We start from the raw sequence: 26391 nt of genomic DNA on the forward strand, positions 1-26391 counted from the left end.
CCTTCTCATAGCGCTCAGGTTCCTCCTTGATTCAAATCCAACTATGCACTGTAACCCAATGACCAGTATTCTAGATCTTGCTCTTTATAAGATATTCAATCCTTGAGTGAGTGCCTTTGCCTAATGATCTCCTTCCCCTTTTATAGTCTTAGGCCTTACTTAATACCATGGTCGAAATCCACTTAGAACCAATACCTGGGTCCCAATACCCGGGTTCAACACTTAAGACGCAATACCATGGTCCAAAACCATAGGTCCAAATACCAGGGACTAAATACCATGGACTAAAAAATAAGTTTTCCCACATGTACGCGCTTTTACTTGCATGAAAGTGCATGCATACATATACGCGCCTTTTGATCAGTGATACCGCGTGTATATGTGGCTTGGTTAAGAGGAAGCTGCTTATATCTCTTTTTCCTTCATTTTGAGAGCCTGAACTATGATCTGTCATCTGAGTGAGTTGCCATCAAGGACAACACCTGTGTCATAGTGCCAAACTTGTGTCGTAATGCCAATAATCCCCCCTTTCGACTTGATGGCAACCCCAAGTCACTCTCACCCTTTATCATCAAGGGCAAAGGGTTATGCTCCCCCTGAGTACATGCTGAAATCTCTACTCTGATGTGCTATAAATGCTCCCCCTGATTGTAGGCAAGGCCTATAAAAATATGTTCTACAAGAAGGAACATGACTCTATACATCATAAATGACCTTCCTATCACCAAAGACTCATACATACATACATCTCCCAACCAAGTGGAGATATACCAATATTGAGTCATCCATCCATCCAAGTGGGAATACACCAAAATTTTACACATGATAAGACAAAAGCATTACATAAACCATCCCAGGAATAGTGGGGAAACACGATAGGTCGTTACATGACCTTGATAATAAGAGAAATATATGACATAGAGACCAAATATCTAAGACAAGACTATGATAGTTATCAGTAACTATCCTCAGCAGCATCTGTCAATCATCATCTAGACGAAAAACCATGATTTCCCTCTGCACCTGTTCTACCTGAATAAAAAACAATTGAAGTAGTACCAAGATTTTCTAATATAATTCCAACAATGCATTATTATAAGTAAATGCTCCCCCTGAACCTATGCGAGATGGTCTCTGTCAAACCCATATCAGACTCTTTTCATCCTGAGTCTGGCCCACTAATTTCCTTCAAACCAACATATATGCGACTGTATCCATAGAAACCGGCGTATGTACGCGGATGCTCCTCATGAAACTCGCATACAACCACTTTTCTCTGAAATAGATAAGTTTTAACAGCAAGATGATGCATCAACTACTCCCAGCTTCTATCTGAGGTATTCAAATGTCTCCCTGGGCAGTGGTTTGGTGAATATCTCAGCAACCTGTTCCTTGGAGGTAACATACTCCAATTTGACCTTTTTTTCAAGCACTTGTTCCCCGAGAAAATGATATTGGATAGGTATGTGCTTGGTCTTTGAATGCATGACTCGATTCTTTGAAATATTGATTGCACTTGTATTATCACATAAAATGGAGATAGGTAGACTAAAAATGATTTGAAAGTCTTGCAAAGTTTGCATCATCCAAAGGAGTTGTGTGCACCAAGATGCAACAACCACATATTCTACTTCAGCTATAGATAATGCAACTGAACTTTGTTTCTTGCTGAACCAAGATACTAAACTAGAACCCATAAAGAATGCACCACCACTAGTGCTTTTTCTGTCATCCACGCTTCCTGCCCAATCTGCATCTGTGTATGCATGAAGTGTGAGATATGTATCTCTAGGATACCATAAGCCATAGTTTTGTGTTCCTTGAAGATATTTGAAATCCTTTTAACCGCCTGAAGATGTGCTTCTTTCAGATTTGCCTAGAATCTTCCAACTATTCCCACTGCATGCATGATGTCTGGTTGGGTACCTGTCAAATAGAGCAGACTACCAATCATGGATCTATAGGTTGGTTGATGTACTGCTACCGAATCATCATTTGCATTGTGGCTGCATCCTGTTACCATAGGGGTACATACTGGTTTTGAATCTTCCATGCCATATTTCTTCAAGATCTGCTTGAGGTACTTGGTTCGTGATAGAAAGATATCGTCTTTGTTTTGTTGGACTTGTAAACCAAGAAAATATGTCATCTCACCAAGCAGGGACATTTCAAATTCTTTCTGCATCACCAAAGCAAAGTTTTTACTCATGGCTTCTTCATTGCTACCAAATATGATATCATCAACATACACAACAAGTATTAGCAATTTATCATTATCAATTTTTATATATAGATTGCTATCTGCTGATCTTTTTGAAAAACCTTGTTGATGGAGGTATTTGTCTAGATGATAATGCCAAGCCCTTGGAGCATGTTTAAGACCATAGAGTGCCTTCTTAGGTCTGCATACAAGTTTTGGATCATTTCCAAGGATCAATCCATCTAGTTGCTCAATATACACTTCTTCTTCTAAGTCTCCATTTAAAAACGCAGATTTCACATCCATTTGATATATTTTGAACTTCTGAAAGCTAGAAAGAGCAAGGAACATTCTTATGGCTTCAAGTCTAGCAACCGATGCAAAAGTTTCTTCAAATTCTATATCTTCTTGTTGAGCATACCCTTTACAAACAAGTCTGGCCGTGTTTCTAATAACATCTCCATTTTCGTTCAACTTGTTTTTGAATATCCATTTGGTCCCTATGACATTCTTATCATTAGGTCTAGGAACCAATTCCCAAGTGTTATTCTTTTCAATCTGCTCAAGTTCTTCATTCATGGCCTTGACCCAGCATTCATCTTTGCATGCTTCACTTACATTTCGTGGTTCAACGGAGGAGAAGATAGCTTGAAGCTTCTGTTATAGTTCTTCTTGTTTGAACACCTGCCTCTTTCTGCCCCAAAATTTGAGTCTCTAGATGGTTCTTCTAAACATACCTGGATGGAGTCTTTTCTTCTATTCTTATCTGTTCTTCTAGTGCCTCATAAGTTTCTTCTTTAGAATTAGTCTGATCTGATGTTGAAGGACAGTCCTCTTTGTCTTCAAAATCTTTGGTTTTTATCTGTTTTGAATTGTTGCCTTCTTCATCAACCACCACATCAATACTTTCAACAATTTTTCCAAGTCTTTTATTGTAACACTTATATCCTTTACTTTGGGAAGAGTAACCAAGGAGAATTACTTCATCTTCTCTAGGTTGAAACTTGCCAAGATTTTCATTAGTCCTTTTGATGTAACATTTACTTCCAAAAACTTTGAAGTATTTTACCGTAGGAGTCTTACCATACCAAAGTTCATGAGGAGTTTGAGTGCTATTTATCTAAACGTTTCTTTTGTTGAGAATAGTAATGGCAACAAATGCAGCTTCACCCCAGAAGGTTGCAGGAGTTCCAGATTCATCAAGCATGGCATAAGCCATTTATTGAACCATTCTGTTCATCCTTTCTACTACTCCATTTTGTTGAGGAGTTCTTGTAGTAGAGAATTCCCTTCTTATTCCATGTTCTTCACAGAAGTTGAAAAATTCATCCGAGGTAAATTCCCCTCCTTGATCAAACCTAAGGCATTTGATTTTGCGATCTGATTCATTTTCAACCAAAGCTTTGAAAGCTTTGAAATTTTCGAAAGTTTCATCTTTACGCTTCAGAAGTCCTATCCAACACATCCTGGAAAGGCCGTCAATGAATAATATAAAGTATTCTTCTCCTCGAGGTGACTTTTTCCTTAATGGACCACATAAATCAGTATGGACAAGTTCAAGTGGCTTGCTATCTAATCCTTCCTTCTGAGGGAAATTATTTCTAGTTTTCTTACCAAATTGACATGATTTGCATATTGTATTGTTTGGAATTTTGATGTCAGGGAGATCATGAACCGCATGATATTTGCATGATTTCCTTATCTGAGAGAAGATTAGATGCCCCAATCTTTTGTGCCATAGCCAGTGTTCATCATTCTTGCTTAGATAGCATTGTCGTTGTCCTCCCTTGAGTATGTATAAATTATTTGGAGTTCTTATGCTTGTGATCACTGTTTCTTTTGTATCAAGATCACGAACAATACATCCATTTGATCGGAATATTATCTCATTTCCTTGATCACACATTTGGCTAACACTTAATAGATTATGATTTAAGCCATCAACATACATAACATTTCTAACTTTGACTTTTTCTTTCAAAAGAACAGAACCTTTACCTTTTATGAGAGCAGGGGTGTCATTTGCAAATGAGACCTTCCTTTCCTTTTCTAAGGCACTATATGACTGAAGTTTTTCTTTATCACCTTTCATATGTTTCAACCATCCACTGTTGATGTACCACTGATTTTCCTGTCCTTCTGCATATAAGGCTATACCACATATTTCTAGTTGCGGTTCTTTGTTTCTCCATGTTTTGGGACCCAATGAAGGTTGTTCCTTCTGAGATGTTTGCAAAAAATTACTCCTGCATTAAGAATCTTCATGACCGAAGTTTTTACAAATAGAGCCTTCTATTTCATTTTCAAGAGCAGAAAATTTATTGTAGGTCCTCTTCATGATCCCAGTCATGCTCCTCTGACTTCGTGCTTCTCGAGTCATGATGGTCTTACAGGAAACACATTGAGAAGCTTTGTGTCCAAAGTTATGACATGAAAAACTTTGGCCATTAAAGAAATTCATGCGATTATCAAATCTACCGTCCAGGTGATTGTAGTTTCCATAGACATTCATCCTTGAGGAAAATTGAGAATGATTTACCTGCAGTTGGTTGTAGCTTCTATTCATCCTTGAAGTAGATTGACCCCGATTTACATAGTGATCTGCTTTATGCATTTGCTGACGATTTTAGACCTGTTCACTTCTCCTTGCTGCATCAAGATAAATTTTGGAGGTGGATGGCCTCTGTGCTTGAGATGCTTCTTTAGTATATCCAAGATCTGTCTTGATTAGAGGAGATCGCTGCACTGTGATAATCTCATCTAAAGTTTCAGATCCTTTAGCAAATCTAAGAGTAAGAGCTTTTGTTTTCTCAATATCTTTTCTAAGTCTCACAATTTCACATTCTAACTTATCATTATGTTTTTCTCTTTCAGCAAGTTGAAATGTCAGAGTATCTATGATCATACTCTTTTCTTCTAAACAGATTTTAAGTCTAGAAATTTCTTCATAGAGATCATCTTCATCTATAGCATCCAAGAAATCGTCATCTTCAAAGGCCATCAAAAGTCTATAATCATTACCATGTTCATCTTCGTCACTGTTTGAAATTCCATCTTTGTCTTCATGTGTATAATAGCTCTTCCTACTTACATTCTATTTTCTGTTCCATTTAACTAGTTCCTTACCTTTATCAAGCTTATATTTTTGAGGACATTTGGCTACGTAGTGACCGACACTCCCACAAGCAAAGCATTTGAAAGGTAGCTTACCTCTGAATCTTCCAGAGCCCTGTTGAAGGTTCTTGACAAAGTTTGATTCTTCCTATTTTTCTGACATATGTCCTGACTCATTGTATTCTGCTTTTGAAGTTTTGAATGTGGCTTCTCTAATGTTTGATGGACCCCCTTTTCTCATTTCGAAAGCAATTAGGATTCCATGTAGCTGTGACATGGTAATACTCTGAAGACTCTGCTTTTATTCTATGGCAGAAACTTTTGATTCAAACTTAGAAGATGCAGATCTTAAAACCTTTTCAACTAAATTAACTTCTTTTATCTCTTCGCCCAAGTTTTTCATGCGATTAACAATCTCATTTTTACGTAGGAAATAATTAGCTACACTTTCATCATTGTGAATTTTGAGAGTTTCATATTGAATTCTAAGAGCTTGTAGTTTTGTCGTTTTACCTGATCATCTCCTTCATAGCTTAGAATGATCTTCTCCCATATTTCTTTGGCGGTTTTGAGCTACATAACCTTGACGAATTCTGATTGAGATAGACTCCCCAATAGAGTATTGACAGCCTTTGCATTTGTTTCATACTGCTTTTTACCAGCCGCATCCGTAGGAGTTGCTGATGGAAATGTGTATCCTCCTTCCACGATATCCCAAATTTCTGTACCAAGAGATTGAAGATAGGCTATGGTTCTTACCTTCCAATAGAGGAAGTTTCTCCCATAAAACATTGGTGGCTTGATGGATGCCTCTTTTTCATAGTTACTCATGATGATAGATCTTCCTTCAAGCTTTCAAGCTTCTTCTGAAGGACCTGCTCTGATACCAATTTTTGGAAATAATACTGAGAGGGGGGGATGAATCAATATTATCAAATCAAACACTTTTTCATTTTCATATTCATATATATATATACGCTACTTCAGTTATGGGAACCCGCTTATATACGCAACTGTGTCTAAAGAAACTAGCATATATCTAGTAAACTTATGATTCAATTAATCCATTAAATGTGGATCTTTAATCAGTGCATCAAAACTTCATTAATGATAAGAATAGTAAATAGGTGTAGTAAAACAGAATAGATCATCACACACATGAACACAATATATAAGGTGGAAACCCAATGTGGGTGAAAACCACCTACTACAATGCTTCTCTATCTTCTTGTTAATAAGAAACTTCTTTTTACAATATTTTTGTACTGGTGCAGTCTTATACTAGTACGTAGGCTTCTACCTACAGAAGGCTACAACCTTCTCTCATTCTCCAGCTTCTCCTAGAGGCGAGCTACAACCCCCTTAGCTCCTGTACTAGCTGATGTACTAGTACATAGGTGCTAACCTACAAAAGGCTACAACCTTCTCTTTTCCTCCAGGGACCATGTTTCATAAATTTTCAGGCTGGATCCATCAATAACATCAAATGTATCTACATCAACCAATTTCCTTTGCACCAAACAAAACTGAATTAAACAATCACTTCTCTGAATGTTGTAACCAAAATACAGTAACATTTACCAGAAACCAATCCTGAACCCAGAACTCTGTAGCAATAAACAGAAGTAGCTAAAACATATTTTATGAGATGTACGCTACTTCAATATGTAGAACCTACATGCATATGCTGTTGTATTAAGGCAAACCTGCATATACATTGTTTTGAATTATTGAACCTGCATGTATACGCGCCTTTTCTATGCCAAACTTGCGTACAAATCTATACAAGATAATTTACCCTTTCCAATTATTCAGACATCAGTTATACCGAGATTATCAGATTTATAGATCAAGTCATGCACCAAATATAACAGATTAAAATCACACAAAGATACTTCTCTTCAAGCCTTAAGATCTTGACCCATCAATAGAACTTATGCTTCTCATAGCGCTCAGGTTCCTCCTTGATTCAGATCCAGCTATGCACTGTAACCCAATGACCAGTATTCTAGATCTTGCTCTTCATAAGATATTCAATCCTTGAGTGAGTGCCTTTGCCTAATGATCTCCTTCCCCGTTTATAGTCTTAGGCCTTACTCAATACCATGGTCCAAATCCACTTAAAACCAATACCTGTGTCCCAATACCTAGGTTCAACACTTCGGACGCAATACCATGGTTCAAAACCATAGGTCCAAATACTAGGGACTAAATACCATGGACTAAAAAACAAGTTTTCCCACATGTACATGCTTTTCCTTGCATGAAAGTGCGTGCATACGGATACGCGCCTTTTGATTAGTGATCCCGCGTGTATATGTGGCTAGGTTAAGATGAATCTGCGTATATCTCATTTTCCTTCATTCTGAGAGCCTGAACTGTGATCTGTCATCTGAGTGAGTTGCCATCAAGGACAACACCTGTGTCATAGTGCCAAACTTGCATCATAAAGCCAGCATTAAATAAGGGTCGAGCTCGGCCTGCCCACCCCATCTCCCACCGGCTTCGATGCAATTAAGGTTGGTGGTGGTTCGCTTGTTTCAAGATTAGGTCCGTGCCCCAAGCGTCGGCTCACCAAAAACTCCGCTTCATTCTATGTTTTAATAATTCCCGTGGGAGGGGATGGGGGTCATGGCCTGCCCCTCCACCAATACACATATTGTTACGTGGATAAAGTTGGGGTGGCAGGGTTGGTTGCCCGCCACCCTTTTATATATATATATATATAAATGATGGGCCATTTTTGAAAACTTAGTTTTTTGACCGAATGAGTTGTTTTAACCGGTCAACATTTTTGCCCAAAATATGGTTGGAGTTGGTTGGATTCCATCCACCGAAAAAGTTCAAATTCTGCCTTCATTAATCCTTCCCAATCATCGAAAAGTCAACCCAACTTTGACTGCATCTATCTCCTTCATCCGAACTCGGATTGGAGTACTGTTTGCACCATTAGAATCAGGACAACAAGCACTTCGATCTGATGTCAGTTCATCATCTTCCTGCCACTTTGAATTTTGAGCCCTTTCCATGCCGCTAGTGTCTGGAGATCCACCTAGATCAATCCCCCCATTGAGGAGCTTTTGGACTGCCAAAAGATTTATTAGCCAATTGGCAAGTGAGGGAATTGTTCCCTCACTCTTTCTTTTTCCAACCATTTTGTCTTGTTAGGGTGCATCCCCTTGAAACTAACTCAAAGGTATTACACATCTCCCTATTTTGAAGTCTTGGTTCTTTTGACAAGGATGATTTCTTCAGGTAACTCATCGAGATACTCTAGTGCAAAGTCATCAACTCTAGGACCTGTGACCACCTCTTCGGTGTCCATAACCAATGGTGGCTCATACATCTTTAAGTTTTCCACATTCACTACGAAGTACATTTGCATATATATCGAAAAATCGAGATGGAAGGCTTTGTTTCCAATCTTCTCCAAGATGGTGAATGGGCCATACCAGATTGGTTGCAACTTCTTCCCTTGTCCCTTCATCCTATCCTTGCTGATATGGAACCACAGTTTGTCGCCCACTTGAAATTGATGGTCGACTCAGTGTTTGTCATGTCAAGCCTTGTACTAGGCTTGACTTTTCTCCAACTACTCTTGTACTACTTGGTGAATCAACTGGATCCACTGAATGAACTAATGCACTTTTTCCTTGTCATCACATCCACTAGAGTCGTCTTCCCTTCCAAAGACCATATCAAAAGGATCTTTTGGTAGGTAGCCAAAACATGTCTCAAATGGTGAACAATGCGTAGATGAGTGCACTGCTCGATTGTAGGAATGTTGCACATATGGAAGATGCTCATCCCATAGCTTAGGATGTTTCCCACAATAGCCTCGCAACAAGTGTACCACATTGCCACCGACAACCTTTGTCTGTTCGTCATTCTGTGGATTAAATGACGCGCTTCTTTTCAACTTGGTGTCCATCATCTTCCACAAGCTCGTCCAAAACTCTCTGAGAAAGCGAGAGTCCCAATCTGACACAATCGATGTGGGCAACCCAAAATGGACCCAAACATGTTGAAAGAAAAGATAAGCAGTCTGCTCTGCAGTCATCTACCTTTTACAAGGCACTAAAATACACATCTTACTAAAACGGTCAACGACAACATACAAATAGTCGTGAATTTTTCTAGACAAAGGCAAGCAACCTAAAAAATCCATTGACACACTTTCCCATGGACGACTCAGAATAGGGAGTGGTGTGTAGAGCCTAAGTTTTCTATTATAGTGCTTTGAAATAGAACACATCACACATCCCTTTACATAGCGAGTCATAATGTTCTTCATATGAGGCGAAAAACAAAATCTTTGTACATGACACAAAGTTTTTTCAACACCAAAATTACCAGACACAAGGGAGGTGTGGGGCTCCCAGATTACATGTACCCTTTCTCCTATGGGTATGCACAATATACCAAGGTGATACAACAGTTTCCCCTCCAAGTGATAGTTGTCCACCTGTGAACCATGGGTTAGTTTTGCATAAATCTCCTTAAAGTCATCATCGTTAGCATATTGTTTAGCATAACTCTCAAAAGATAATGAAGCATTATGCAAAATAATAGAAGCATAAATAGGAGGGCGAGATAGCATATCGGCCACTTTTTTGCTAGTGCCCTTCTTATACTTTATTACTAGATGAAACTGCTGAAGAAAATCCATCCACCTAAAATGACGAGATTGCTGCAACTTGGTTTGTGATTGAAGATACTACAAGGGTTGATGATCTGTATGGATGATGGTTTCCTTGTCGATCAGGTAGTGTTTCCACTTTTTGACACTTTGGACCAATGCATATAACTCCTTGTCATAAGTGGGATAGTTTATCATAGCTTGAGAGAACGTTTCTGAATGGTAACATATCAACTTCTTTTGCTGCATCAATACAACTCCCATGGCATATCCGCTAGTGTCTATCTCGATCTCGAATGGTTTTTGATCTGGTAAGGCCAAGACCAGTGCGGTGATGATCTTTTCTTTCAATGTTTCAAAGGACTTCTGCTACTTTCCTCCCCATTTAAAGACTTGCTTTACACTTTTCAATGCATGTAAAGGTGCTGCAATAATAGAGAAATTGGCAATAAATCTCCTCCGATACTATACTGCACCCAAAAAGCTGCGAACCTCAATTACTCTAGTAGGCTTAGGCTAATTTACAATTGCTTAAACTTTAGAAGGATCAATTTTTAGTTGACCATGACCAACAATATGACCTAGGTAAACCAAAGATTCTTTCCCAAACTCACACTTTGACAATTTTACATAGAGTTTTTCTTTTTTCAATACATCAAGCACTTTGTTCACATGACATACATGTTCATTCCAACTTTTACTAAAGATAAGAATATCATCTACATATACAAGAACAAATTCATCAATGAAAAGCCTAAAGAGATCATTCATTACCATCATGAAAGTGGCCGGAGCATTGCAAAGTCTGAACGGAATCACCATCCATTCGAACAACCCCTGTTTGGTCTTGAAGGCGGTTTTCCACACATCCTGCTCTGCAATTTGAACCTGGTGATAACCACTATGCAAATCAAATTTGGTGAAATAGATAACATTCTTTAACTGATCTAGTAAGTCATCAATGTGGGGAAGAGGGTAACGAATTTTCACCATGATTTTGTTTAGGGCTCGATAATCCATGCACATCCTCCACGTGCCATCTTTCTTCGGCACTAAGACAATCAGTGAGCCACATGGAGAAGTGCTTGGTCTAATGACCCCTTGGTTCAATAGTTCTTGCACCTTCTTTTTTATCTCCTCCATCTCAATGGTTGACATCCTATAGATACCAATATTTGGTAAAGGAGCGTCATGCTGCAAATGGATCTTATGTTGGATTTCTCTCTTCGGAGGTAATTCTCTTGGTTCCTGAAACATCTCATCATAGATAGAAATTAATTCACATAATTCCTTTTTATGCAGGTGATCACAACCCTAGAAAGCACCAGATAATTCTACATCTTTCCCCCTTACAACCATAAGCATGAAACCCTCACTGGAATTCACCAACCTCTTCATTTTTCCTACACTTACAAGGCTGGCATTGATTCTAGTTTGATGAGCACTTAAAATATATTCTAATCCATCTTTTGTGATCTGGTATTTTTTTTCATGACAGAAGAAGATTGCCTTTATATCATATAGATATGGACCCACTAACACCATGCCACAGATATCCAATGGTATCACATCAAGTTTTACCTCATCCACTAACTTAGAAGCGATCACAAATTTAACCTTGCACTACTTAGTTACATTCAGTTTTGCTTTATCATGTATCCATCCAAGTGGATAAGGTTTTGGATGTGTTTTGGTTTCCAAGCCTAGCTTCTTTACCAAAGACTCTGAAATTAAGTTTGCTTGGGATCCGGTATCAGATAGAGTTTCCACTTTTGTATGATTTATGATAACTCTAATATGAAATAGCTCAATTATCTTTCGTTCATTAGGAAGAGACTCATCTATTGAACTAGTGCCTTCATGTGATTCAAAATTAACATGAGATGTAAGAGTACCTTTTTTCTCTGCTGCTATGATCAATGCTTCATCTCTGGAATCGGATCCAAGGTCTTGTTGCACAGCTGCCACTGTCCTCTAATTGCCTTTTCCTCCATACTTCTTTGGTATCTTTTCCAAGTACAGTTTCCGACAATGATCATCATCATGACCTTCCTTTTTGCAGTGACTGAAATAAGGTATTTCTCCTTCATCTTTCTTGGTTGATGTCGTCCTCTTCTCCTTCCCTTTTCCTTTCACTTTGGGTTTGCCATTTGGAGGTCTGAAAGGTGGTTTCTTGAAATGATCATCTCTTTCATTTTTTCCCCTGTTCTCAAGATGGACGGCCTTTACACTAGCTGAGTTAATAGTAGTTGGTTCAAATAATAATAATGAATGTCTAAGTTAACTATGTAATGATCCAGTATACATAGTTACTACTTCAGGTGAGTCAAGTGCAATGCCCAAATTAAGTGCTTGTTTTCTAAATTCCTCTGTAAAGCTCTAAAAATCCTGACCTCTGCCTTCCCTTAAGTATTTCCAATCCATTAAGGCTTTTTGTTTGTAACCCAAGGGACAAAATTGTTCCTTTAATGCAGAAATGAGACTAGGTCATGAGGAAAGAAGATTACCCACACTCTTACTACTTCGCAATTTGCTCTCCCACCAGACGAGAGCGGTGCTACTCAGCCAAAGAGAGGCCAGCTGAATCTTTGCCTCATCCTCTTCAATCTGTTGAATCTTGCAACAGATTTCAATCTGCCTAATCTAGTTATTAAGCTTTTCTGCATTACTTTCACCATTAAAGATGGGAAGATCAAATTTGACACTAATTTAAAGAAAGGTTTCTTATATGCACCCCTTGAATTTTTGTGATGATGGTGATGAGAGGAAGAAGAACTTTCAATCATGGAAGGAGAAGGAGGGGGTTCTTCTCCACCATTTCCATGCACTGAACCTTGTTTTTCTAGATTTCACTCTTCTTCTTTCTCCAGCCTTGAAAGCAACTGACCGACATTTTCTGCCTTTAAATAGAAGGTTTTTCGGAAATTGTGCTCCTCTTCATGACGAGTCTCTTAATCTACCATGTTTCTTCTTCGATGTGCACGCCCTGTATCGGGATTGAAAGACTTTAGTTTCCCTTTGCCTCTTCAGAGCTTGTTTCTTTTTAGCACACAAACATGCAATTCGTATCTAAAAAGACCTGCTCTGATACCACTTGATCCAAGATCTTTTTCTTATAGATGTGTTAAAGAATTACATACATAAATTGTAGCTTAACATCGAAATTTAATGTGCACGCGAGAGAAGAGGAGAAACACATAAAGCATGAAAGAAGACAACAAGACTTGATAGTGGAGTTCATCCGACTTGGACTACGTCTCCGAGCTTTGCTCGATTAATGGGGAGGCCTTCACTCATTAAGTGGCATGAGAAAGAAGAGTACAAGCATCAGTTAAAAAAGGTGTTTTATACCTCCATACTGAAAAATGGCCAAAAAATTCAGACCTCTGATGGAGAAATGGACAACACCATTGCGTTCATCGTGTCAAGAAATGTTGAAACCATATTAAATTTGTCAAAATATGACAAAGTGGAAATTCGGCCCTCCTGCAAAATTCTGCCTCCAACTGTGTGAACTGCCTCCTCTCCTTGGGCACACTGGTGAACTGTGTTTAAATAACAAATAGGTGATGGATTCCTCAACAAAATAGTTGTAGCACAGTTGGTTTGAGATCCAGTTAATATGGAGGAGGGCGAGCGGTCAAACCCCACCCCCTCCTTTCTTCATATTACAAATCTTTTAATTTTAAATAAGGGTCGGGCTGGGCCACCTTGGGTGGCCCACCCACCCCATCTCTCGTCGGCTCCGTTGCAATTAAGGTTGGCGGTGGTTGGCTCGTTTCAGGATTGGGTCCGTGCCCCAAGCGCCGGCCCACCAAAAACTCTGCTCTATTCTATGTTTTAACAGTTCCCATGGGAGGGGCCGGGGGTCATGGCCCGCCCCTCCACCAATACACATATTGTTACATGGATAGAGTTGGGGTGGCAGGGTTGGTGGTCCACCACCCTTTATATATATATATATATATATATATATATATATATATATATATATATATATATATATATATATATATATATATATATATATATATATATATATATGATTTAAATAAATGATGGGCCATTTTTGAAAACTCGGTTTTTTGACCGAAGGAGTTGTTTTAACCGGGCAACAATTTCGCCTAGAATCTAGCCAGAGTTGGCCAAATTCCATCCGCCAAGAAATTTCAACTTATGCCTTCATAATCCTGCTGAGGCATCAAAAAGTCAACCCAACTTTGACTACCTCTATCTCCTTCATCCAAACTCAGATTGGAGTGTCGTTCACACCGTTCGAGTCAGGGCGACGAGCACTTTGACTCCATGTCAAGTTCATCGTCTTCCCGCCACTTTGAATTTTGAGCCTTTTCCATGCCACTAGTGTCTGGAGATCCACCTACATCAATTACATCCAAATACACTCAGATGTGAAAGAGAAGGTTTCTTACCAATCCATACCTCTTGTGGAGTCTTATCCTCCAATGATGATGAAGGTGATCTGTTGACCAGGTAACATGTAGTCTCCACTGCCTCTACACATAATTCTTGTCCTAACCCAAAACCACTGATCATGCTTCTTTCCCTTTCCATCAACGTCTTGTTCATTCTTTTTGTAACTCCATTTTGCTGAGGTATGTATGGAGTAATCTTTTTTCATGCTATATGACACTTCTTACATAACTCTTCAAATACCTTCTTGCAAAACTCTCCACCATTATTTTTCCTTGACACCTTTACCTTCTTCTCTGTCAGGTTTTCCGCTAGAGCCTTAAATTCTTTAAACTTATCAAAGACTTGATATTTATTCTCGAGGAAATGAATTCATGTATTCCTTGAGAAGTCATCTATAAATGATACAAAGTACATAGACTTACCAAGTGATGGAACCTTCAGAGGTCCAAACAAATCATTGTTCACAAGCTCTAAAATATGTTTCACCCTCTTTGCACCAGAGGGGAAACTTACTTGATTTTGTTTGCCATATACAAAATTTTAACATAAATCAAAATCTAGAGAGGTATTAGACATACCTTTACCATGAATTATTCAAAGGCCCTTCTCTTCAATATATCCAAGCCTTTGATGCCATAACATGGTCTTTTCTCTAGAGACCACTAGATTTTCTACTCCACTTTCAGGAAGCACAGAACTATTTCACCCATCAATAATAGTGGTACCTTGCAACTTGTATAGAGTTCCAACACGAAATCCCCACATCAATACCAGTTCTCCCCAAACCATCTTGCAGGTATCTTTCTCAAACACTGTTTTTACACTTGCATCATCCAGCTTGCTTACAAATATTAGATTTCTGGCCAATGGAGGAATATGTAGAACACCGGGTAGTGTTCTAATCCTTCAACATTGCAACTTCAACTTTAATTTTCCTCGACCAATGGTTGTAGACTTCCTATCATCCCCTAAGAAGACATCACCACGATTGTATTTCTCATACTCACAGAACCACTCTCTATGGGGAGTAAAGTGGAAGGATGCACTTGAGTTAATCAACCATGCCTCGTGATCTAAATATGTACTTGAAGAAGAATCCAAGTACACATCCCCACCTTCAACTGAGGTGGATTTTGCCTCTACAGAAGGAGCATCATAAGATCCCTTTCCTTTGTCAGGAGCTTTAGATTTAGAGTTCCTTTTGTAGTGCCCTTCCTTTGCGAATTTCCAGCACACCTTTTTCAAATTTTCCTTGAGATTTAGATCTCCCACTCGAGGACTTATTTTTGTTTTTGTTCTAGGACCATCCTCTTACATAGAAGGAATCACCATTCTGGCTATCCATATTTTTTCATCTCATCTCCTTCGTTAGCGAGGATGAGACTATTTCATCAAACTACAAAGCAGTTGCATTACTACCTATTGCAATAACCAAACTATCCCACGAATCGCGTTGAGAACACAACAAACTAATGCACTTATCTTCATCTCAAAATTTTGATATCAACATATAATAACCAACTTACAACAATATTAAATGCGTTCAGATGCTTTGTCATCGAGTCTCCATCTCTCATCCTGAGGTTATACATCTTTTTTCATAGGAATAGTTTATTCACCAAAGAGTTAGATTCGTACAAATTCCCTAACTTATGCCACAAAGCCTTCGTCGTAGCTTCCCCTGATAAATTCAGAAATATTGAATTTGAGACACACAATCGTATTGTGATTTTTTCCTTCCGATCCAACTTCTTCCATTCTTCATCAGACATTCTCGTTGGTTTAATACCTGGTTTTGCTACGATCCACTGATCTTTATCCACCAAAGGATCCTCCATCTCAAGTTTCCACAACTAAAAATTCTTACCATTAAATTTCTCGATCTCTATATTTCCACTACTCACCATATTCTTTCACCACAAGAACCGATCCCAGAGATCTCCCACTGAACAGGGCCTACCATAGGCCCGAACGAAACCCCTTAGCAACAAAGGCATCCCCTTGAAGCCAAAACAACTATTATAGAAAATGTATGTTTTAACTACTGGGGATAGTCGTGGAAAGTATATAACGTATTTTGGGTATATTAGCAGGTCTATTCCATCTCAGTGTTCGTCCTCCCCAACATTTATACGTAGGATTACGCATGGGGAATATTGAAACGGTCCTATCTAGCAGTATTGCTGCTGTGTTTTTTGCAGCTTTCATTGTTGTATATTTCTTTGAGTACATTGAAGGATCACATATTATTGTCATCTTTATCTTTGAGACTCGGGCCTTTTACTTGCACTAGAAATACATATAGCCCATGCATATCCATCTGGCTAGTACCTTCATTCCTATGAGTATTATTGTTTCATTTGGAGTTTAGCTTGTTTTAGTTGTATTCGGGCATGATATGTGCATTGATAACTCCTATCTCATTTCAATCGTAACTGTGTGTAGGTTAAAATCATGACTATCTATGTTGAATATGTGTTGGAATGTGGTGGTGTGTTTTGCATTTGAAGGTGAAGAAGGTGTTTTGATGTGTTTACAATTCCATGAGTGCTAGTGTCATCCAAACTTTGTTTGCTGCATTTCTTTTATATATGTTGAAGCCATATATATGCATTGTGATGGGTGTTGGTTTATATGTTGCATTACTTTTATGCATTGGCAAATTGAGCATATGTTTTGAAGGTCATGGTATGTATATGTTGGAGAGTGTGTAATTCATGGTATGCTTGGCAAGTATTATGTGGTATGGTGGCTCTTCTCTTTGCATTGTGCTTGACTGGAATTCCAAATGAAAAATTACATGCGAGTTGAGGTATAGATATGTTGATGTCTTCTCTAATTTGAATTATATACCTTGAATTGTAAGTTTTTCTCTCTCCAAATCTAAAAGTTTCTTGGTAGATGGTAATGTTGACTTACTCAAACTTCCAAATCTCCAGTGATAAAGAAAAGATTCTTGACATAGTATTGTGAGTGGGTGTTGCTTCTTCATTTGTTCATAGTTGTGATCAATATTTTTGTAATGTATGGAGAAAATAGCTCAAATTTTTGAAGTATTTGAGTTCATGAAAACTATGTTACATTCTACTATTCATGATGCAATAAAAATCAGCAAAGCCTCTCTCTTAGACATTCAAACATGCCTGCAAAATGCATATGAAAAGATTGATTTTTTGTAGCTTGAATCACAACTACAGTAAGAGGAGCTACACCAACATAGTAATCCTTCTGATCCATCTTTTGTTCCGATTGATCCTCTATTCAAGATTGAAACAAATTCCCATCAATATCAGGAATATGAAGTTGAGGTTGATTCAGATCTAGTGCCCAATGAAGGAGAAAATTTTCATGCAGATGCAATAGTTCAGTCTGCACTTCCCAAGCCCATCATCAGATCTTGAGAAGAGCTTATCCATAACAAGAAAAAAACTAGTCTTGGATATGAAAAGGATGTGTACTTTCATATTCTATACTATTCCAAGCCCATTTAATTTCAAAGTGGTCAGTTTCATCGTGGTGGTTCACCTTCACATGTTCCAGATTCTGTTCCTCCACATTCACAACCAAAAGTTTATAAATGCCAACACTATGATCAAGTTGACCATATGAAAGATCGTTGTTTTAATATTCATCCGTGCAAGCATTATGGTTAGCATACTCATTCTTCACACGGATGCTTCAAAAACAAGCTTCCTGCAAGAACAAAGATTCAACTTAGATGTATCTCTTCTTGGTAATGGGCTTCAACATCCAAGAAGAAATTTCGTTCGTACAACAAGATTTCTTCTGGAATATGGAAAAGTCCTATATTTGAGATATATTAATCTTCTCACCTTGTATCTGACAGGTGGGGAAGTGACGATCATCTACAAGCTTCAAATCCACATTAAGAAAGCTTGAGCCACAACCTACCATACCATATTCAGAGTTGTAGCCAGAGACAGAGATGCCCCTGAGCATGCCATTGGTTGGTAGTTAGCCTTGAACCATCTATGCAGGGTGAGACCTCCCATTTTAGGTTGAGCTTCTCCCTCTTCAAAGAATTGGGGACACTTCCTCTAGCAAAGTACTTCAACTTCCTACTAGTTTTGGAAGAGTTCCATTAATTGATTAATCATTCCAAAGTTGGTGGTCATTCTTAAACCACCGTAGGTTTTAGACCTCCATTTTCAAGGTTAAAGGTCTCCCTCTCCAAAGCAATAGGGACACTTCCTCTAGCAGAAGATTTCAGATTCTTGCTAGACTTGGAAGAGTTTCAGGAACTACACTAAGCATTACAATGTTGGTGGTTATCCTCAAATAACCCCCTTATACCAACATTTCAGGGAGCACATTCAGCCTAGTGTTGCCATGCATTTTTGCACATTTTTTATTACAACTCTCTTCTTGGACTCATACATACCCCTTCGGATTAAGGGGGGGAATGTTGGACAACTAATCCACCAAGGGTTGAGGTGTGGGAGATGAACGGTCAAAGGAGTCTAAGAAATGTTGGAAGATGAATCCAACGGTCACAAGAATTTATTATAAATATACATCTATGTTAATACTAAAGACAATTAATTGTTCTAACATTCATGTCTCTTGAAATTCCATGTGCATTTAACCTTATTAAATAAAATTGTTTAGCTAATTAGATACATATTAGAATTAATGAAAATATTTCTTATGAAACCAGCTCACAAAAAAGATAGAAAAGATAGTTGAATACCTTAGAATTCAGCCTCTTCGAGGGGGAAACCTCCTTTACATTACACAAATGAAAAATTCTTGGATGATACAAATGAGAAAACCTCCTTTCTATATATAGGAGTCTAAGGGGTCACAATATAACCAAGATGACCTAACAATAATAATATAAAGGCACAAAAATAACAATAGAGGGATTCTATAGGGAACAATAATAAATATATGGGGATAATAGGGGCATAATAGTATTAATAAGGGATACAACTACAATAGTAATGGGGGCATCACTATTATTATAGGGACCTAACATGCCCCTCTCCTTCAAAAAAGTGTTGTCCTCAACACTTGAGTAGTTTTGGATGCTTCTATATAAAATTCTCATCCTCCCATGTGGAATCTTCAATGGATAAGTTCTTCCACTTGATGAGATACTCTAAAATGGATCGATTTCGTAGCTGTCGAGTTCTTGTTTCTATGACTACTTTCGGTTCCAATATAATTTTTCCTTCTTCATCAAGTTCTAGCAATATTGTTTGAACTGGGAGCTTGTCGCCTATAACCTTCTTTAAACATGAAACATGGAAAACTGGGTGCACTCGAGAAGCTGCAGGAAGCTCCAATTTGTATACCATAGTACCAATCTTTTGCAACACCTTGTACGGACCATAATACTTTGGTGACAATTTATTATCCTTCTTAGCTTGCTTGAGGGACATTTTTTTATATGGTTGTAGCCGTAGGAGTACCCAGTCACCTGCATCAACACTTCTTTCGCTGCGATGTTGATATGCCTGTTGTTTCATTCTATTCTCCGCCAACACGAGGTTATCCTTTAAGAGTTGGAAAACTTGTTGTTGATGCTCGATATGATGTTCCATTGCTTGAACCTTAGAATTTTCTCTTAAATATGATGTGATGGATGGTGGTTGATATCCATAAAGTGCCATAAATGGGGTCATTTTTGTTGCAGTATGGAAGCAAGTGTTATACCACCATTCAGCCAGAGGTAACCATTTGACCCATTGTGTCTGTTTATCATATACAAAGCAACAAAGGTATCCTTCCAAACATTTTTTTACTATCTCAGTTTGCCCATCAGATTGAGGATGATAAGATGAGCTATGAGATAACTGAGTACCAAGAAAAGAAAATAATTCTGTCCAAAAATTTCCAGTAAAAATGGGATCTCTGTCACTTACAATAATCTTTGGGTTTCCATGTAGCTTTTGAATTGTTTCCATAAATACCATAGAAACGGTACTGCCTTAAATGGATGTGATAATGCACAAACATGTGCATACTTGGTAAGTCTGTCAACTACCACCATGATGACACTCTTTCCCTTGGACTTGGGTAAACCTGTGATAAAATCCATTGAAACCTCCTCCCAATGTTGGCTTGGAATGGATAAAGGTTGTAATAGACCTGTTGTCTTAATTGTTTCAGCTTTATTTTGTTGGCATACCAAACATTCTGCCACAAACAATTGAATATCCAATTTAAGGTCATCCCAAAAATAGTCTTTCTTAACCTTGTGGTAAGTTTTTAAAAATCCTGAGTGCCCTCCTAAGGGAGAAGTGTGCAATTCCAGAAGAATCTTTTGTTTGAGTTGGGAATTCTTACAGAGGTATAAGCGATCTTTGTACCATAATGAATCATTTTTCCAGCTAAATGTATCAGATGTACTGGAATCTTGTTGTAACTTTCGAATAAGTTCCCACACTTCTTTGTCATTCTTCCATTCTTCCCTTTCTTTGTTTATCCAATTTGGTTGGATAATAGAAATGGTGCACAACAATGCTTCCACATCCTCATCCTTTCTTGAGAGTGCATCTGCCACAACATTTTGCTTCCCTTTTTTGTATATAATTTTAAAGTCATAACCCAAAATCTTTGTGACCCATTTTTGTTGTTCGTCAGAGGATAATCTTTGTTCTAAAAAGTATTTAAGGCTATCATGATCCGTTTTTACCTTGAAGTGTTTTCCCATTAGGTAGGGTTGCCATTTTTTAAGTGCATGTAGTATTGCCAACATTAAATCGTTCTCATAAATAGCTTTATGTAAATACTTTCCCTTGATTGGACGAATTTCGAAAGCAATGGGTCTTTCATCTTGCATTAAAACAACACCAGTTCCATTTTCGGAAACATCACATTCCACAATAAATGTTTTTGTGAAGTCTGGTGTAGCTAAGACCAGTGTTTGGCACATTTCCTCTTTAAGATGTTCGAAGGTCTTTATTGCTTCTGGAGTCCATGAAAATGCATCTTTCTTCAACAATGTTGTTAAAAGTGTTGTTATTTTCCCATAATTCTTAACAAACTTGCAAAAATACCCTATCAACCCAAGAAATCCTCGCAAATTCTTATGGATGTGGGGATTTCCCATTCCTTAATGGCTTTAATTTTGCTAGGGTCTACCTTAACTCCTTCATGAGATACAATATGACCCAGCTATTCCACCTCTTGTACTCCAAATAAACATTTGGATCTTTTTGCATATAATTGTTTCTCCTCCAATAGTTGTAGCACCCTGTCAATGTGTTCAACATGATCCTTCCAAGACTTGTTGTAGATTAGTATATCATCAAAAAATACTAACTCAAATTTTCTAAGGAAAGGTTTGAAGATGGAATTCATCAAACCTTGAAATGTGGAAGGTGCATTGGTAAGGCCAAAAGGCATGACCAAAAACTCATAGTGACCCTCATGAGTTCTAAATGTTGTTTTCAGAATGTCTTGAGTCTTCATTCTGATTTGATGATATCCTGAATGAAGATCTAACTTGGTGAAGTAAATTGATCCATGCAATTCATCCAATAATTCATCAATGACATGAATGAGAAACTTGTATTTAATAGTGACCTTGTTGAGCTCCCTATAATCTAGACACATGCACCATGATCCATCCTTCTTGTGAAAAAATACTACTCGAGCAGAGAAAGAACTTTGGCTAGGTTGAATTATACCAGCCTTAAGCATTTCTGCAACCATACGTTCAATTTCACTCTTTTAGGCATAGGCATATCTGTATGGCCTGATGTTTGGAGGAACACTTCTTGGAATCAAATGAATAGCATGATCATGATCACGAATAGGTGGGAGAACTTTGGGAGTCTCAAATATCTTGGAATGATTGTCCAAGATTTTTTGGAGATCTGGAGAAATAGATGATTTCGATGTGGAAACATCTAGCGAACATAATTGTGCAATTACACCTCGTTGTTCCTTTTTTATAAGCTTTGTTGTTAGAGCTTATTATCTTTCCCGATTTCCTTGCAATACCCCTTAATTCAAATTCCTTTCCTTTGGGATAAAATTTCATGAAAATTTCTTGAAAGTTAAAAGCTATTGTACCCAAGGATTGTAGCCATTGGACTCCTAGTACAACATCAGCACCTCCCATTGGAATGGAAAGCATTTGGCTATTCAATACATATTATCCCATGGGTAGCTTGATATTATGGCACTTTCCCAAGCAATTTATCATTCCTCCATTTGCAACCTTCACATGACACTCTCGTGCTGGATATAGGAAGCATTCAATTCTTTTTCTATCTTAGAATGAATAAAATTGTGGGTACTTCCTGAATCAATCAACACTATTACTTTTTCCTTCTTGATATGTCCTTCTATCTTCATGGTTTGAGGACTGGTAATTCTAGATAATGCATTACAAGATATGGTCAGATTCTTTTCTTTTTTATATAGGCTTTTTTCCTGGAGTATATCCTCTTCTTTTGACCTTCCTTGTTCCTTTTCTTCTTCCTCTTCACAATCTATGTAGAATAATTTCTTCTCAGCACACTTATGGCCTTTAGTGTATTTGCTATCACAACTGTAGCAAAGCCATTTTGCTCTTTTTTCTTCCAATTGTTGTGGTGTCAACCTTATAGGTTGTGGAAGGCTAGGGGCAACAACCATCTTTATAGTTGTGAGTAGTAGGCTTTCTGGTTGCCATAATTTTGCTTTCCATTTTTCTTGCTAACTTGAATGCCTTTTCTGATGAATCAAGTTCCCAAAGGCGAACATCATGTTGGATATTATCCTTTAAAGTCCCTATGAACACATCAATCCTATGCTCCTCTAGAATATCTTTTACCCTTATGTTCAATTTTTGGAACTCCTCAATGTGCCCCATCATTAGACCCTTTTGTTTGAGACTTATCAATTAGCTAAAAAAAGTGTTGCTTTTTGTATCCTCATAATGTGCTGTCATTTATTTCGTAGAAATTGCCCAAGTGGTAGTTTGTTTACGAGAGTAAAGCCATTGATACCATACAAACTGATTTGGTTCCAAATATAAAGTTGCAGTACGTACCTTTTGTGTGTTTTGCACATTATTGAGATCAAAAAATTGCTCCATCTGTAGTATCCATGTTGCGGGATACCTGCCATCAAACTACCTCATATCGATTTTTGGAATATGGTGGGTCTTCGATCCAACATTAGAGTCTATGAAATCATGATTAACATTCCTTTTGTTCTTGTCATGAGTTTCCTTTACTACCCTTTCACCATTAGTGACCATTTCTTGTAGCAACTTATTCAAATTTATCTTCAATTCTTCCATTTTATCATCCATGCCATCCATTTTAGCGTCCATGCCATTCATCTTAGCTTCCATGCCATCCATTTTATCTTCTACACCTTTCTTTAAACAATCCATCTTAGCTTCTACGCCTTTCTTTAAACCATCCATCTTAGCTTCTACATCTTTCTTTAAACCATCCATCTTAGATTCTATTACTTTTTTTGCAAGTGACATTTATTGCACTTGGTCTCGTAATTTTGATATATCATGTTGCATTTCTTACTCTTCTTCATGAGTCATGCTAGAACTTTTAGGTTTCTTACTAGGTGTTTTCATTTTCTTTCCTCGGGGCATCAATTACCGATAATAATGCTTTACTATGCCCTTTGAATTCCTTCAAACGAATTTTTCAAACTAAGCTTATGAAAAAATAAAAAAAAAATAACTACACACCTTTTTTCACTTTGTAGGAGCTCAATATTGAATCTAATGTATCTTTGTAATTTCAGATCATCCAGTTCTAAAATTGCGACTTGCAGTAGCCCTCTATCTCATCTTTCCAATGCCACCAGTCTGATCGAATTTAAATTCTCCAAGGCAAAGTTATGCACAATCTCCCAAGATGATCTGATTATAGACCTTTCCAAAAGAACGAACTTCTATGAATTGCCACGTGTTACTGTTTTGGCCTTAGTATCTGAAAAATATACACATGAAACTACAGTCTGTCCTCTTTTTGTAACTTCTTACGAAATTGCAATCTGATGTTCGAAACAAAAGTTATGACAATTTTCCCAAGGTCACCTGTTTGGAATGTAATTTAGGATTCTGCAAAAAGGCCAACTTCCTCAGATAATACCTTCGCAAATATAGTGCGAAAAGCTCTGAAATTTGGACCCGAGGTTCAGTGCGATTTCTTCTCAAATGGATTTTTTGTTTCGCTTCTGAAACGTTGCAGAAAAATGTTATAGTGAAAATTCCATGATGACCTATTTGGAGCAGCGAAACCCTAGAATCCAAAGCTCTGTTACCAAATGTTATGAAACTAGCTCACAAAAAAGATAGAAAAGATAGTTGAACGCCTTAGAATTCAGTCTCTTCGAAGGGGCAACCTCCTTTACATTACAGAAATGAACAATTTATGGATGATACAAATGACAAAACCTCCTTTCTATGTATAGTAGTCTAAGGGGTCACAATATAACCAAGCCGACCTAACAATAATAATATAAAGGCACAAAAATAACAATAGAGAAATTCTATGGGGCATGGTAATAACAATATGGGGACAATAGGGGCATAACAATATTAATAAGGGATACAACTACAATAATAATGGGGCATCACTAGTATTATAGGGACCTAACAATATTTTAAAAAAATTGAACTAATCGAACTTTTCCTCATGAAAAGAGATGGCATCTTACAAAAAAACAAATGAAAATGGAGATAATGAAAATAAAATGGAAAAATAGACCATTATAAAAACATCATAAAGAATGGAAAGAAAATGATCATGAAGTGTATTTTTTTAACGTTTTCTATGTTAATTAAATGAGTTATTCTTAACTATAGAGTTCAAAAGTAATTAATTTATTGAAGAGATGCGGCAACAAAAATATTGGGAAAGGGTGTAGTTTTTGTAATGAGAACTATGATAGTTAGGGCTGAAAAAGAGAAATTGGAGGTTATTCAACTCTATCGAGATGTCTTAAGTTAAAAAAAGCATTCAAGGCCATTACCCATATGCGAGCTACATCCATTTTTCGGGGTATTGGGGTAGAAAAAGAAACCATGCAGGTTAACAATGGTCGTCTAGTACACTTGGAAACTATTAATCGATTGGTAGATTGGGTTTTGGATATGGATTTTTCCTGTGAACGGACACGAATATGTTTTGGTGTATGTTTTGGTTTATGGATATTTATTGCATGGGCAAGATCTTGGCGTCCACCGGTTTGGACAAGAGCATTTGGAACTTAAAACGTTTGATATAGCTATCAGAATGCTAAAATTTAGAATTCTATGCAATGTTGTGTTTTATTAAAACTCCAATGTCACTGAACGGAAACGAATAAAGTAGAGGGCATTATGAAGGTCATTGGCATGTCTGTTTCACATGGCACTATCTTTAATTCAATTCTTATTGAAAAGATGATTAGTGATAGGAGCTTTATGGGAGAGCTAAAAGGCTAGAGATGACCTGTCATCTAAAGTCCATCTATACCCACTTTTCCATAGAGAAGCGTAGTATCAACCTTACTATGTTTCTAATTGTTTATTTCTCACATTTGTGATTCTAACTTACTACCCATTTCAAATTAGTTTTTTACAAGATTGATAAAGGTGTATCTTTTCTATAGGAAACCCATCAACAAAGAACTTTTTTAATGAGATGTTGATAAATAAATAATATTGTTTTTCCTTTCTATATAAATAATAATGTAAACACAAATTTTGTAATTGAATAATATATATTAGGAAATAAATATTATTTACTGTAAATTATAAAACCGTTTATTTTTATAATGAAAATTATGATAATAATAACATTTTATATTTGAATATTATAAATGGTATATCGAAGGGTTATATAAAAATATATTTTAAAATAGATATTTAATATAGTGAATTAAATTTATAGTGAGGAAAACCGCTACATTTTATTTTACGAATGGTATAAAGCCTCATTTATATTTGCAATGATATTTTTTATGGTTTAAAATTATTTCAATTTTATTTTAATTTCTATTAAGGTCATCTGCGATGAGTTAGCTATTT

This window comes from Pinus tabuliformis, chromosome 1_1 (genome assembly GCF_031772625.1).
Source record: "Pinus tabuliformis cultivar Carrire ecotype Pingquan chromosome 1_1, CPIR1, whole genome shotgun sequence".
NCBI classification, from domain to species: domain Eukaryota; kingdom Viridiplantae; phylum Streptophyta; class Pinopsida; order Pinales; family Pinaceae; genus Pinus; species Pinus tabuliformis.